Source organism: Pan troglodytes, chromosome 1, assembly GCF_028858775.2.
Source record: "Pan troglodytes isolate AG18354 chromosome 1, NHGRI_mPanTro3-v2.0_pri, whole genome shotgun sequence".
Lineage (NCBI taxonomy): Eukaryota > Metazoa > Chordata > Mammalia > Primates > Hominidae > Pan > Pan troglodytes.
In genome coordinates this window covers 144,351,069-144,365,318 of record NC_072398.2, presented here as the reverse complement: position 1 = coordinate 144,365,318, position 14,250 = coordinate 144,351,069, and positions in this window count along the sequence as shown.

The following is a 14,250-nucleotide window of genomic DNA, read 5'->3' as shown; positions in this document are numbered from 1 at the left end:
ACTTCAAAGGACACTTTTTAAAGAATTGTTAATGCTTTTTTATAATACAAGTCATAGCCCTGTTGGCAAAAAGAAAAAAGATTCAGTGAGAAAGAAAAATCACTGATAATTCCATCATCCAGGGAGAACCACTGTTATTTAAGTATATGGCCTTCCAGACTTTTCTGTGCATTTATAGATATTTTTAATGGGATCAAAGTGTACATACTGTTTTGTAACTTTTTTTCACTCAACAATACCATGACTGTCTTGCTGTGTCAAGTATATTTCTACATCTCTTAATGGCTGCATGATATTCCATCATATGTGCCACATTTTATTAAACTACTGTTGAATTTTTAGGTTTCCAACTTTCATTAATAAAGTGCTTTAAAGAACATTGTGTTGCTAAATCTCGTATGTGTTCATATTTTCTCACGATAAATGCTTTGAAGTGGAATTGCTAGTGAAGAGGGTATGCCAGTTTTTAAAAGCTTTTGTTACTGCCATGTTGCCCCCTAGAAAACTCTAAGCAATTTATACTTTTATCAGCAGTATATGAGAGAATACTGTTTCTTTTGGAGGGCTTCCAACTAGAATGTTCTTGGAGTCTTTGGTTTAAAAATAAAGGGTAAGAGGGAGATAAAAAGATCCTGCAAAATTAAAGTCCAGTCTTAAATTTTTCTTAAATTATGACATTCATTTACTGTTCTTCCCTCTTTATCATATATTTTGTATTACTTTGGAAATGTTTGTAGTACTAGTTGCCTCTTGCTTTTATTCAGTCTCCTGGAAGGATTATTACCCTTCTGACATTTGCAAAGACAGTAGAAGAACAATCTTAAGTAGACTTGAATCTTGAGGTATCTTTGATGCAGGTGTACTGTTGATGGATTTAGGGAATGTAGCCGTAGTGGGGAAAGTAGGATTTTGGAAGGTAGGCAGAACAGTGGCTCTCCCACTTGTTTTCCTGGCCTTTTGTCAGTCATTAAACCTCTCCCACTTTGAGCCTGCTTACTCATCTCTCGAATTAGAATACTATAAACCTACCTTGTAGCATTGAAAGGATTAACCATATTATGAAGAGTGGCTGGCACCTAGTGGATAATATTATGGCTTACTAGGATTTATAGATGAGCATGTTAGAGCATTTGCTATTGTCAACCTCTGGAGTAAGTATCACTGCCATTGCCAAAGAAAATCTTCCTTGAAAGCTGTCACAGTGAATGAGCATTGTCTTGTATATCCTTATACCTACGCAATCCTCATTCTTATGGAATCTGGCTCATTTTTTCCAGTCAGGTATTCAAGTAATGTAACCAGATAAAACTCTCAGACAAGATGTACAGTGGAAGATTTCAACATTACCATGCTTAACAACAGTGTACGAAAGTGGTAATCACAGTCTTTTTAAGTGGTAAACCTTGCCAAACTGCCCCTTCTGATACTCCCCCACCCTTGGCCCACAGCTGATCTCAGTGCTTCGGGGGGCTGTACCTCTACGTGAGAGCCTGACATAGGACAGGTGACTCAGCTCAGTAACAGTATTGTTAATTAGCTAAGTCTCAGTAGCATCTCCAGGACTGGAGATCACAGAATTGATTCATCCATAGTGAGAGAAATGTATTTAAAGAAGTATCTGAATTATAAAAGTTGCTCAGCAGTATTCAAAAAGATAGATGTCCCAGGGTTGAGCTGCAGTCATCATAGCAAAACCCCACAGACCAACCCATTTTAATATTTGGATGAACCATAATAAATTTAAATTAACATCTGTTGATTATAACTCAAACTACTCAACCAATAAAGAATGAGTAGTAAGAGGACTTAAGGGGGTTGTAAGTAAGGAAGGCTATACAGGAAGCTTCAGGCTTACGAGAACAAGACGAATAGCTAATTGGAGGTCAGAAGAGATGGACTACCATTATAAGCAACTTTTCTGAGAGTCTGATGCACCAGGGTTTAGGGCACATGTTTCTGCTCAGTCTCATGTTCTAGTAAAGTTCTCTGAAGCTTGAGCTGTAGTAGGCAGTTCCTAACAACCAGGCATTTTGATACCTGCTTGCCTTTTCTATGTATTTTCTTGTGTTCAGCTTCACCTGAAGATCCTCATTTGTCAAGAATAAGCTCAAACTTTCATTCCTCTATGAAGAGATTCTGGATTCCGCAGGCAGAATTGCATACACACACACAACTATCACATGCATTGCCTTGGATCACAATTACTTGCCAACTTGAAGGACAGGATTTTGTGTCCCCTGACACCTAGCACACCTAAAGCTGAGTTTTGGCAAGCCCGTAGCTTGCTTGCAGCATTGTGTTTACAAAAAATCTATTAATGATTCAAATTTGGTGCTATTATGTGTATTTGCCCTAAGAAACATTGGCTGTTTAGGACATCAATATTACAGAAAGCACATATCTACTTTTCTTGGAGAGTAATCCCCAGAATCTATCATCATGGTTATTACTTCATTGGCTCTGGTTAATTTTACGGTGCTCATCACTGACTCGTACTTTACAAAACAGTAATTTGTTACAGCATGGACTTTTGCTGGCCACATCTATACTTCAAATTTAGGGTCAGTCACATCAAGGTTGGATAGGGGTATTTCCATTGTTGAGCTTTTCTATATAGATGTCTTCTGTAAAATGGGCTAAATTTCCTTCCTTTCTCCTTTTCTCTGCCTCTTTTCCACCCTTCCTTTTTTCCATTTCTATACATTCTCCCTCTCCCTTCTTTCAAAAAATTTACATGAGAAAATGTATAATAGAAGATCTTGATCAATTGATATTTGTGAATGACAAATCTGACCCAGAATTCTGAGAACCAAAGAAAGATGTATGATCTGGCTTCAGATTGACTGTTCACATATAGAAACATGCTGGTTGCTCAGGAGACAGCTACTCATAAAGAAGCACTCATAAAGAGAGCACTGAGACATCAACACCAAAGCGGAGTTAAGAGGCCAGAGTGCTGGCACTGATTCATGGATTAAATTGTACATGACTGCTGCATTGAAGTTTTCATCAAACTGAGAGTATAAATGGGCACAAAATTATTCACATTAACACCCTGAAACACAATGTCGCTGAGCCATGGCCTGTCCGATCATCAGCAAGTGGAGGATTCCCCTCGCCTGTGTATGTTTTAGAATCTCCAGAGACACATCCACAAGTCAATCCTCTTCTTTCTACCTGCTAGTGAAGACAGGCCTTCTATCCCAGCTCACACTCCTAACCTAATTGCCTCAGAAACTTTCTGCGGTCACTGCCAGTGAATCTGAGGTTTAGCATGCTGAAAGTCGGTAAAATGGGAAGGTCACCACTGGCACCTGATAGCGCATTCTACAGAAGTGGGTATGGAATGCCTGCAATAAGGTTGCTCATCAAGATTCAAAATCTTACCTCAGTTACATGATAGAGTTTTCCTCACTGATACAACAGGGGCCCACTGCCTAGGCAACCACGTGGTGACAAGTATGTTACCCAGACGTTGTGTTTCTTGCTGACCTCTAACCCACCCCCTTCTTCAATGCTACCTACAGCCCACAGTGCTTGGCTCACTGCTGCCTCAGACAGAGAGGAAAGTCAGAGTTCTATGGCATGATGAGAGCCATTTCTTCCCTATTAGCACTCAATCGCAGGCTTCCCAGAAAGCACAGCTCTCTTTTAAGTACAAGAGCTCTTTAAATTTACACACACAAAGCCAGTTCTCCCAGGAGAAAGCCCTCACCAGATTGTCTGGTGAAGATAAATTCCACTGTTGGACACTTTGCAGTCCCGGAACCAAGGCTCCCCTTTGTCCCATAGCTCCCCTTGGTGTCAGGGAGCTGCTCACCTGTCTATTTCTACGTTCATGATAAAGTCCCTTTTAAGGGCCATATTACTTTATCCCACACTCTGGCATTGATTAGTACCATCTCATGACATCCATATGCTTCAATATATTTGGACCCCAGTGTTAGGAGCAATAGAGTCCTACTCTATTCCTAAACTATAAAATGTTACTATTCAGCCCAGACAGAATGTTTTATTGCAAAACCACCTAGCACAGAAATTGACTATAGACTTCGGAATCATAAAAGCAAATTTTCAAATCTCAACTCTACCACCTTATTAGCTGTGTGTTCAGTAAGTGATACAACCTGAACCTGTTTCTTCATCTACAAAATACAGATTAAAATGCTTACCTCCTAGGTTTGTAGCAAACAGTACTTCTCAGACCAGCAGCATCAGCATCACCTAGAAATTTATTAGACATGCAGTCTCGGGCCGCTACTGAATCAGAAACCCTAAGGATGGGTCAAAGCAATTTGTGTTTTAACAAGCCCTCGGGTGATTTGATGCATGCCAAAGTTGGCGAAACACCAGTTGCAAGGATTAAAAGAAATAATGCACATAAGGGCTGGACTCAGTAACTGGCATATAGTAAATACTTAACAATTTCTAACTACTATTTTGTCACTATTACAATTTTTAAAGTAATGAATGAACTACACACTTTTCAGGCAAAGTTTCGTATATATTTCTCATAACAAAGCTTTTCATAGACATTTGGCAGCTGAAGGCTGGAGGTTAAGATCTCAAGAATATGGAGTACAAATCCTTATATTTTAACCAATCATGTAGAAAATGAGTTTAAATTCTTTTCACTAAAAATTGACAGAAATCTATACAGAAAGTCACTCCATTTCTGAAAAAAAAAAAAAAAAACAGTACTTGGAGAAAGGGTCAAGATTTTTCTCAGAAAACAGTCAGGGTCTGCTTCTACACATGGAAAAATGGGACTATTGAAGCTTCAGTAATGGAGCTGCCAGCCCCATTATTGCCACAGCAACTGCCACATCATAGAATATCACCATGAAGTTTTTTCATGAAGAATATTCACCTGAAGTTTTTCAAAGCATGTGCTTCCAATTGCATGGTGTGATTATAAAACAATTTCTATCATATACTCATAAAATGACCAGCTTTATTTCATGTAACTTCCTGATGAATGCCTCAAGGTAAATTTGTTTTATAATAACCCTAGGAAACTAAATGAATTTACCTTCTACCCAGGCTGTTTGAATGTAAATCAATTACATGTTACAGAAGACTGAAATGATAGTGGTTTTATAATCGTCCACAAGCCATTCTTTCTGAGAGCATTTACCTAGCAAGTCCAGTAGAAATTAAATGTGTGGTTGTGTACCTTCAGGCAAATTATTCACTTAATTTCTCAGCCCCACAGATTTTTTTTATCTGTAAAATAAAAGGATTAAACCAGATGATCTCTAAGGTCCATCTAGCTCTTGCATCCTAACATGTTCTAAACAAGCCAAAGTTGTTCATGTTTTAATAATAACTAATGTTAAACCCACAATTATGAATTAACTTGAACAGCATACACATTTCTACTGGCAGCTCGTTGATGGGGTTGTTTTCTTTATATTTTAGAGTATAAAGCTCTTCAGTCTGAGCTTTCTACAAAAGGCTGAATAACACCTTGTGAGAAATTCTTTAGAAATCCCTCTCTACCTGAACTGACTTAGACCTCAAAAGGACCAAATTTGTGCTCAGACATTCTAGTGAATTCTAACGAGTATATATGAACAGTGGCACTCACAGTCTTAGGCATCATTGGGCTTTTACATCCCCTTGAAAAAGTTGCTAACACTTACTGAGCACTTTATGTGCTTTACCTTCTTTAAACCTGGCAAGAAAGTATACTTTCCCCCATTCTACAGACGAGAAAACAGAATTTAGAAAGCCACACAACTAGAAAAATGGCAAAGAAGTCTCATTGCTTGCCTTCCCAACTCCAAAGCCCAAGCTCTTAATAGTGTGGAACACAGACACCTAGTTTTGGAATGTGCCCCCTACATATGGTCAGTGGTCCATTATTTCCTGCACTCTTCCCAGGTTAGTACTTTTCTTGGGGCAGAAAAAGTATTGCTCTTAACACAAAGCAGCTATAAACTGCTGCTTAACCAGCTAAAGAAACCTACAAAGGTCGTCAAGCCAAGCAGGGAGCTGCCAGTGCCATCACTGCCACAGCTGAAAGTGCAGAGAAATCAGTGTTGGTATAAGTCAGGGCTTCTCAAAGTGCAGGACCTGGAATCTGTCAGGGGTGGGACTCTGCCATCTTGTGGTTCAATAAGCTCTCCAGATGATCCTGATGCACATGTTTGAGAGCCACTTGTTTACATATAGCAGAGAAACCACCTGTCTCTCATCTCAAAGCTGTCTCACCTGCAGAAACAATGAAAGATGATAATGACAGCTCCCCCAAAATTCCTGCAAGCTATCAAATGAAACTAAAATGTAATATCATTTTACTGACTCTATCCAATAAATAGACCACTCATTAATGAGTAATTTGGTAAGCACATGAACATGCTCAGGATATAATTTTTTCCAGGAACAGGGAAAAGAGTCCATGGGTTGGAAGTTTATTTTGAAATTCAGCTGTAAGGGAATATGTTCTATGTATCTGTCTTTTATCAAGGTAAGACAGCAATATAATTTTATTGTTTCTTTCTAGCCAGTGTCTCAGTTTCCACTGAGGGGTTTATATGCCCTATTCAGCAGGACAAGAGCATATTATTTTACAAATAGATGCCAATCATTGGCATTTACCACATGCCAGTCATTGTGTGGGGTGCTTTACACATTCTCTAATTTCATTCCTGCAACAATGCTGTGAGGTAGAGATTGTCCTTCCTCTGCAGATGAGAAAACCAAAGTTTAGATAGAGACATTAAGTGTAAATCTGCTAAGCTCATTTCAAGACTCCTGAGTCTCTAGAGAAAATAGATTTCCTGAGTAATATCTCCCTTTTCTTCTTTCTCTCGATGCTAATGCAACATTCCTTTACCCCAAGACTGCCAGGCACAGGAAGCCAGCGCTCTAGACCTTCCTTCATGGCCCATTCCCACTTTTCCTTTGACTCCCAGCATGAGCCCACTCTAGCTAATTTTAACACCATTTTCTGCAAACTTGAGGTCCCCAACACCCAGATAGCTGAGCTAGGTGGGCTGCTGAGACTAAAGGATCTATGGGTCCTGGGGGAAAAGAATGCCCCTGGAGGGAAAAGGAAGAAGGGCAGTAGGTAGCAGAAGGCGTGGCTTGGATGGGGGAAATGTGTCAACAGTGATACTGACCATGAACACACTGAACAACTAGCAAAGAGAATGGCTGAAAATATGACTGCTCAATGGAGGAACTAAGGAAAATATAGTCATATTTGTAAATAGTTTATCATTTCTGTTTCACTGCCATACAGCACAACAACTAGGATGCATATTATTAAATGGGTTGGATTAACTTTGTGGGTTTGGATTATTTTGCTGGAATAGTGACTTCTTTACTACTGTGACAATGCTATACTACAGAGTTTGCTGAACACACAGCACAGCTGTCTGTTCACTGCTTCAGAATTGGAGAGACCACTGGTCATATCTATATTTCCCTAGTTTGGAGAACATATATCCACCAATGGTGCATACATTCCAATGCAAAATGCAAAAACAATGACCTGAGTTTGGTAATAGATCCAGAAACTTGTTAAGCTCTTATCAGCCATGTGTCTGTATTAAAAACCACCTGGGCCAGGCGCGGTGGCGCACGCCTGTAATCTCAGCACTTTGGGGGGCCGAGGTGGGCGGATCACGAGGTCAGGAGATCGAAACCATCCTGGCTAACACGGTGAAACGCTGTCCCTATTAAAAAGACAAAAAATTAGCCGGGCGTGGTGGCGGGCACCTGTAGTCCCAGCTACCGGGGAGGCTGAGGCAGGAGAATGGCATGAACCCGGGAGGCGGAGCTGGTAGTGAGCCAAGACCGCGCCACTGCACTCCAGCCTGGGCGACAGAGTGAGACTCCGTCTCGGAAAAACAAAAACAAAAACAAAACCACCTGGCTGCAGTTGAAAGATCACCTTCTATTTGTGGTCATTCACTATATTTGTGGTAACTTCACATCACTGATCACAGGAACTACAGTAATGGGCAGGGTGGCTGAGCAGGGATTCCTTTGCCTGTCTTCCCCAGTCCGTTCCCCAGTTCCTCTCTCCCAAAAGTCCTATCAACAGAGACCTTGCAACTTGAGGCAAAAAGTGAAAGAATAATAGCTGCGGTAACTTAAGTACTTGCTGCATACAAGGTGCTGTGCTTAAAGTGATTTACATTCATTATCTCATTTTAACAACCTGAGAGGTAGGTATGACTCTTATCTGTGTTTTACAAAAGGGGAAGTGAAGGCTCTTAAATCACATAGCCTGGTAGAGTGGTAGAGCCTGGGCTTTGACCCAGGGCTCCCTAATTCCAAAACACTTGCTCTCAATGTCTACAGAGGACTCCCCAATGCACTATTATACCATTTAACTTGGCCAATAGCCAGTGTTTAAAATGGATAGGAGCAGAGACTTATCCTATCTATAACCAAGGTAGAGTGCAGCCTCTGAAATACAGCTGAGCAAACAACTCAAGTACAGTTTGATGTTCCTGCCCAGTGGGTGCTATTCCAGGAACTGATATCCCTTCCCTCATGTTCCTTAAACATACGTGACACCCACTATTATGGTATTGACAATGGGCTGAGAACCCCCTTCTCAGTGTAAGCAGGGACTCTTTCTAACCTCTCCCTGGTATAGGAAATGAGCACCTCTTCTATTCTGTCTCCAGTCTACTTAGCTCTGTCAGTAACTTGTCCAAAGCTTCTTTGGAAACTCAGTTGATTGGAAAACAGAGTACATTTTATATAATATAAATGGTGATGAGGCTCTTAGGTCAGTGCACCAAAGCCTACTTAATCTGCAATGTGCCTGAAAATTGATGGTGCAGCCGAACCCAGAACAGTGCAGAGTTGTTGAAGACCCCTAAATTTCTCCAAGCCCAGGCTTTTTTATGCCCCTCTAGTTCCAGGGCAGTAACCAGCATGCAGTAGGAAATAATACTAGCTCGTGTTTTTCGAGCACTTACAATGTGCTTGACGGCACTGTACACGCATGATCCCATTGGACCCCCAAGGCAGCTCTAGGCAGTAAGCACAATTGTTAGCCTCAAGTAACTGAGGCGTAGAGAAGTTAAGTGACTTCCCAAGGTCACAGAGGTGACAAGTGATGGAGGATTAGAACCCAGGCAGTCTGGATCCAAAGTCAGTGTGACCAACCACCTGTGGGCCTTTAGTTGCCTGAAAGCGGGGAAGAGGACCCGAGGCTGGGCTGAGGCTCTGCTGTGTAGTCAGCTCCCACAATGCACACATGGAAATCACACACACAAGCAGGTGGGGAGTGGGCTGGACAGGAGGTCTGGTGAATCCCTCCACAAAGGTGAGGGAGAGTATGACAGAGATATCAACACAAGCTTCGGTGCCTCTAGAAGAGAAGGAGGTCTGTGAACAGGAAGGTGTCCGTGGAGTGGGCCAGGGAGAAGACAGAGCTGCTTGGACTGGAGAACAAACAGCTTGCTCCGTTCTCCACAGTTTCTACTGCTGCTTTGAGGCATGACCTTGGGCAAGTTCGTCCCCTTCTCCGTAAAGGAAGGGCCGTAATAGTTCCCACCTCTAGAGTCTTTGTGCGGATTAAGTGAAATAACTCACTTTGCACGGTGCCTGGTGCCCACTCACTGAGAACATCCTCTTGTGATTAGGACCATTATCATTACATCAGAATGTCATTTGACTCTGAACACAGCCAAAGCCCACGAAAAAGCCTTTCGCAATTGGCCTTGCTAAGACAGGCTTGAGGGTAAGGAGGTTTTGCCCCCTACACTAGGACACAGCGCTGAACGGCAGCCACAGGACCCCACCTCCCTTGCCTCTGCTGATGAGGGCCGTAGTTCCAGTTTCCTTTCCCTGCCAAGCCCTTACCAGCACCACCAACAAGAGGCATAATAAACTGGCTTGAGTTCCACCTCTTCATTTCCGCTTCTCTACTCTCAGCAGCTAGGGCTAAGAAGCTGTGAAATGAAGGAATGCCCGTTGGCAAGAAGAAAATAGTCACCAAGCCAAGCAGGCCCTGAATAATCAGGCTGGAAAACCGGCCATAATTTACTATAAAACAGTCTCTCCTGGTGACGAGGGGTGGGGCAAGAACAGAGGAGAGAAAACAGATGCCCCTTGAAGTTTTTCACCAAAAATCTAATAAGCCATGACTTATGAATGCGATGGTGTTTTGCAATCCACACTGCAATTCTTCACAATGTCTAGGTCCACAGCCAGCTCTCTGTGCTGAGAGGAAGGTTGCTATCTATACCACCACTGGCAAAACAAAAACAAACAAAACTAAAGGCAAGATGGTTGGGTCCTAAACTTAACACTTAGTTTCCCCATTTCTGTTCTATATTAGCTGAGGAGGCATTTGGAAGACCCCACAAAGACATTATATGTAAATCAATAACAATTTTTGTTTTATGTTCAAACCATGAACACTGACTAGCTAATTTTCATGGCATCCCTATAAGTGAGTTTTATGATCCTGCTCCAGTTCAATTCTTCTTCAATACTGTAATCAGCTTAGATGATTTTTTTCATGTATCTCCATAAAATGATTTTTGCCAGCACCTTACATTTTCATCAGATTTTCTTGTCGTAGCTGGATACGGCTGGCACAGACAGTTAAGTGTTGTGAAATGGAGCGGACTGACAAGGATGGAGAATCAAACAAGGCATTGGCATGGGCCAACGTGGAGGGCTGCAGGGAGCAGGCAAGGGGGCATGACCCGGCTAGAAGTTTCTGGGAGAACAGCCTAGTGTTTGTCAGCACAATCTACAAAAGCAATAGCATAGATTAAAAAGCAGGAGCCCAAGCAAGGGTCTTAATAGCTGAGGATATAGGACATTTGACCGCTGTAGAGGATTGTCTCCAAAAAGTGGGTAGACACACCCCTTACTCTTACCTCTATGAGAGGAGTGTCCTTGGCTGCCCCATTGATGGTGGGCTCGGCTACATGCCTTGCTTGGTCCTATGGGATGTTAGTAGGCATGATAAGCAGAGGCCTGTAATGTGTTGCACAGTTGGGCTTGCCCTCTTGGGCTTCCGCCAGCACCATGAGAAATGTCCGCCCTGGTAGCACTAGTTCAAACAGGATGAGAGACCTGTGGAGCAGACCTGGATCACACCCACAGCTCAGAGCAAGCCCAGGTAAACACATTTATCAAGCATATTTTTAATGACTTCTTATCCTTCTAGTTGCAACTTACATGTCACTGTCTCAGAGGTCCCTGCCCTGACTCTCCTCTAGGCTAAATTATGCCCCTGTGTTAATTGTGTTTCAATGAAAGAAAATAATTAATTAGGAAGAAATTATTTGCTTATATGTTTGTTTGTTCCATTAAATTACATTCCTTGAAAGCAAGGAGCATATCTTATATGCTTAATATATTCTAGAGATTGTGCTAGAGTTCAATGAAGTCTATTAGGCACTTAGTAAATATTTGTAGAATGAAATATAGAAAGCACTCCTGGAGGATGAGGCCACAACTACTACAGTGGTGACACAGAGCTCTTCTCTCAAGGAGCTTTGCATCTACAGGGCCAGACCATCAGCCACTGTACAGTGATAGGCTAGAGCTACTTAAATCCTTTCTCCCTGTGGTCAGAATTGACCTGAGAGACTGAGACAAGGTGTCCAGTTAGCTATTGCCTTGGAACAAATTTTGACGAAATTTAGTAGCATCAAAGAACAATTACTATCTCTCAAGGTTTCTGTGGATCAGGAATTTGGAAAGAACTTGGCTGGGGCCGTTCTGGTTCAGCGTTTCTCATGAGGTTGTAGTCAGGTGGCAGCTGGAGAAGCTGGAGGCTGGCCATACATCTCTTTATTCTTGTAATCTGAGGGCTACTTCCTGTGGTCTCTCTGCACAGGTGAGTTGAGCTTCCCCCTAGCATGGCAGCCTCAGGGTAGTTGGACCATGTTCGTGGTGGCACAGGACTCAAGTGCAGGTTTTAACAGCAAGCAAAGTGGAAGTTGTATCACCTTTTTCTTTTTAATGTGGTTAAAAACACATAACATTATCTGGGTGCGGTGGCTCACACCTGTAATCCCAGCACTTTGGGAGGCTGAGGTGGGCAGACCACCTGAGGTCAGGAGTTCAAGGCCAGCCTGGCCAACATGGTGAAACCCCGTCTCCACTAAAAATGCAAAACTAGCTGGGCATGGTGGTGGGCGCCTGTAATCCCAGCTACTCAGGAGGCTAAGGCAGGAGAATCGCTTGAACCCAGGAGGCAGAAGTTGCAGTGAGCTGAGATCATGCCACTGTACTCTAGGCTGGGTGACAGAGCGAGACTCCACCTAAAAAATAATAATAATAAAAATCTTCCATCTTAACCATGTTTTAGTGTATGATTCACTAGTGTTATGTACATTGACATTGTTATGCACCCAATCTCCAGAAATTTTACATCTTGCAAAACTGAAACTCTATGCCCATTAAACAACAACTCCCCATTTTCCTCTCTCCTGAGCCCCTGGAAACCAGTGTTTTACTTTCTGTTTTTATGTATTTGACTACTTTAGATACTTCATACGAGCAGAATCATGCAGCATCTGTCATTCTGTGACTGGTCCACTTCATCCAGCACAATGTCCCTGAGGTTCACCCATGCTGCAGCACATGACAGGATATCCTTCCTTTTCAAGGCTGAATAGTATTCCATTGTGTGTATATGCCATATTTTCTTTATCTATTCATCTGTTGATGGACATTTGGGGTGCTTCCACCTGTTGACTATTGTGAATAATACTGCTATGAATATAGGTGTGCAAATATCTGTTCAATTCTTTGCTTGTTGCATCGCTTTTTATGACAGCCTCAGAAGTCACAAAATAATACTTCCTTCAATGTCAGAAACCCACCCATATTTAAAGTGAGGGAGCATAGATCCCACCTCTTGATGAGAGGCACATCAAAGCCACATTATAAGAGGAGCATGTGGAGTAGGAGATTTTGTTACAGCCATCTTTGGAAAATACAACCTTCCATGCAAGGATCCAGCTAGAAATGGAAGGGAGCAGAGGGAGAGATTAGGGAAGTGTTGTCAACCGTCAGAGGTTGGCATTCAGACATCTGCCATACCAATGAAGGTCATGGCAAAGACCTTGGTGGCCACCAGCCTGCATCCTATACGAAATAACACTCCACCACTTTCTATCTCCTTACCTTGCTTTATTCTCCATAGCACTTACCTTCCCCTCGGTACTTAATTGTTCAATTGCTTATTATATGTCCCTCTCCACTAGAACATAAATTCCAAAAGAACAGGGACTTTGTCTTTTTGTTTGCTGCCATACACCAGAGTCTAGCATGGCAGCTGACACAGGGTAGGCACTCAGTAAAATTTCATTAAATGAATGAATGGATTCAAGAAAGATGAAAATTTGATTTGAGTTCTGTGTTATAAAGTGGAATCAGGGTCATCTGGTGTAGTCAGACAAACCTGCACGTAACTCCTAGTCTCAACCCTTACTGTCTGTGTGGTCTTCAAGGAGCTATTTAAGAAGAGAAAAGGGTGGGTAGCAAGGTAGCTGATGCTGAAACTCATCATCAGTATAGTCACAGCCAACAGAAACATGGGGTCAAGTGACAGAATATTGACCAAGGGACCCCTCAGAACCTATGAAGTCCACCTCCCTCATTCAGCGGAGAAGAAAGCTGAGGCCCAGGGAAGTGAAGATTCCTACCCAAGACCACACAGAGGCAAGACTAAAACTTGGGATCCCAAGTCCTCCGACTCATCAAATGATTGGGTCCATCAGAACTCAAAGTTGCAAATGATAGAAATGTATCCCAATAACTAGCCTAGGCACAAGGAGAAGTCTCAGCCCCACCCATGTTTTCTCATGAGTGTGGCAGATGCCCTTGTTGCCCTGCATCTCATCCCGTCACCCACACCTGCAGCTGTGATGGATAGTGTCACTTCAAGTGTACCCTGACTGTTCTTCCACCACAAGACTTTCTCAAAAGGCACAGGAGCCCACTCAGCCCACACTCATGTTCAGCCAGAGAGAGAGAGTGTAGTCAAAGCCCCCAGGGACAACTCTCAACCACAGAAAAACAGGAGCCATTAGGCAAATGCCCCAACCTTCTCTCCTATGGGTGGACAATTCTGGAGGCTTCAATGGTCCCTGCAGAGTTGAGCCCCTTTAGCCTAAAGCAGTGACCTTGACAATGCACACTTGATTGACTGTTTCCTTTTCCTTGTGCACTCTCCCTGTCCCCTCACACCTGCTTGCTGGGATCACCTCACAAATAACTACATTCCTCTGTAAATCCTTGACTTGGGCT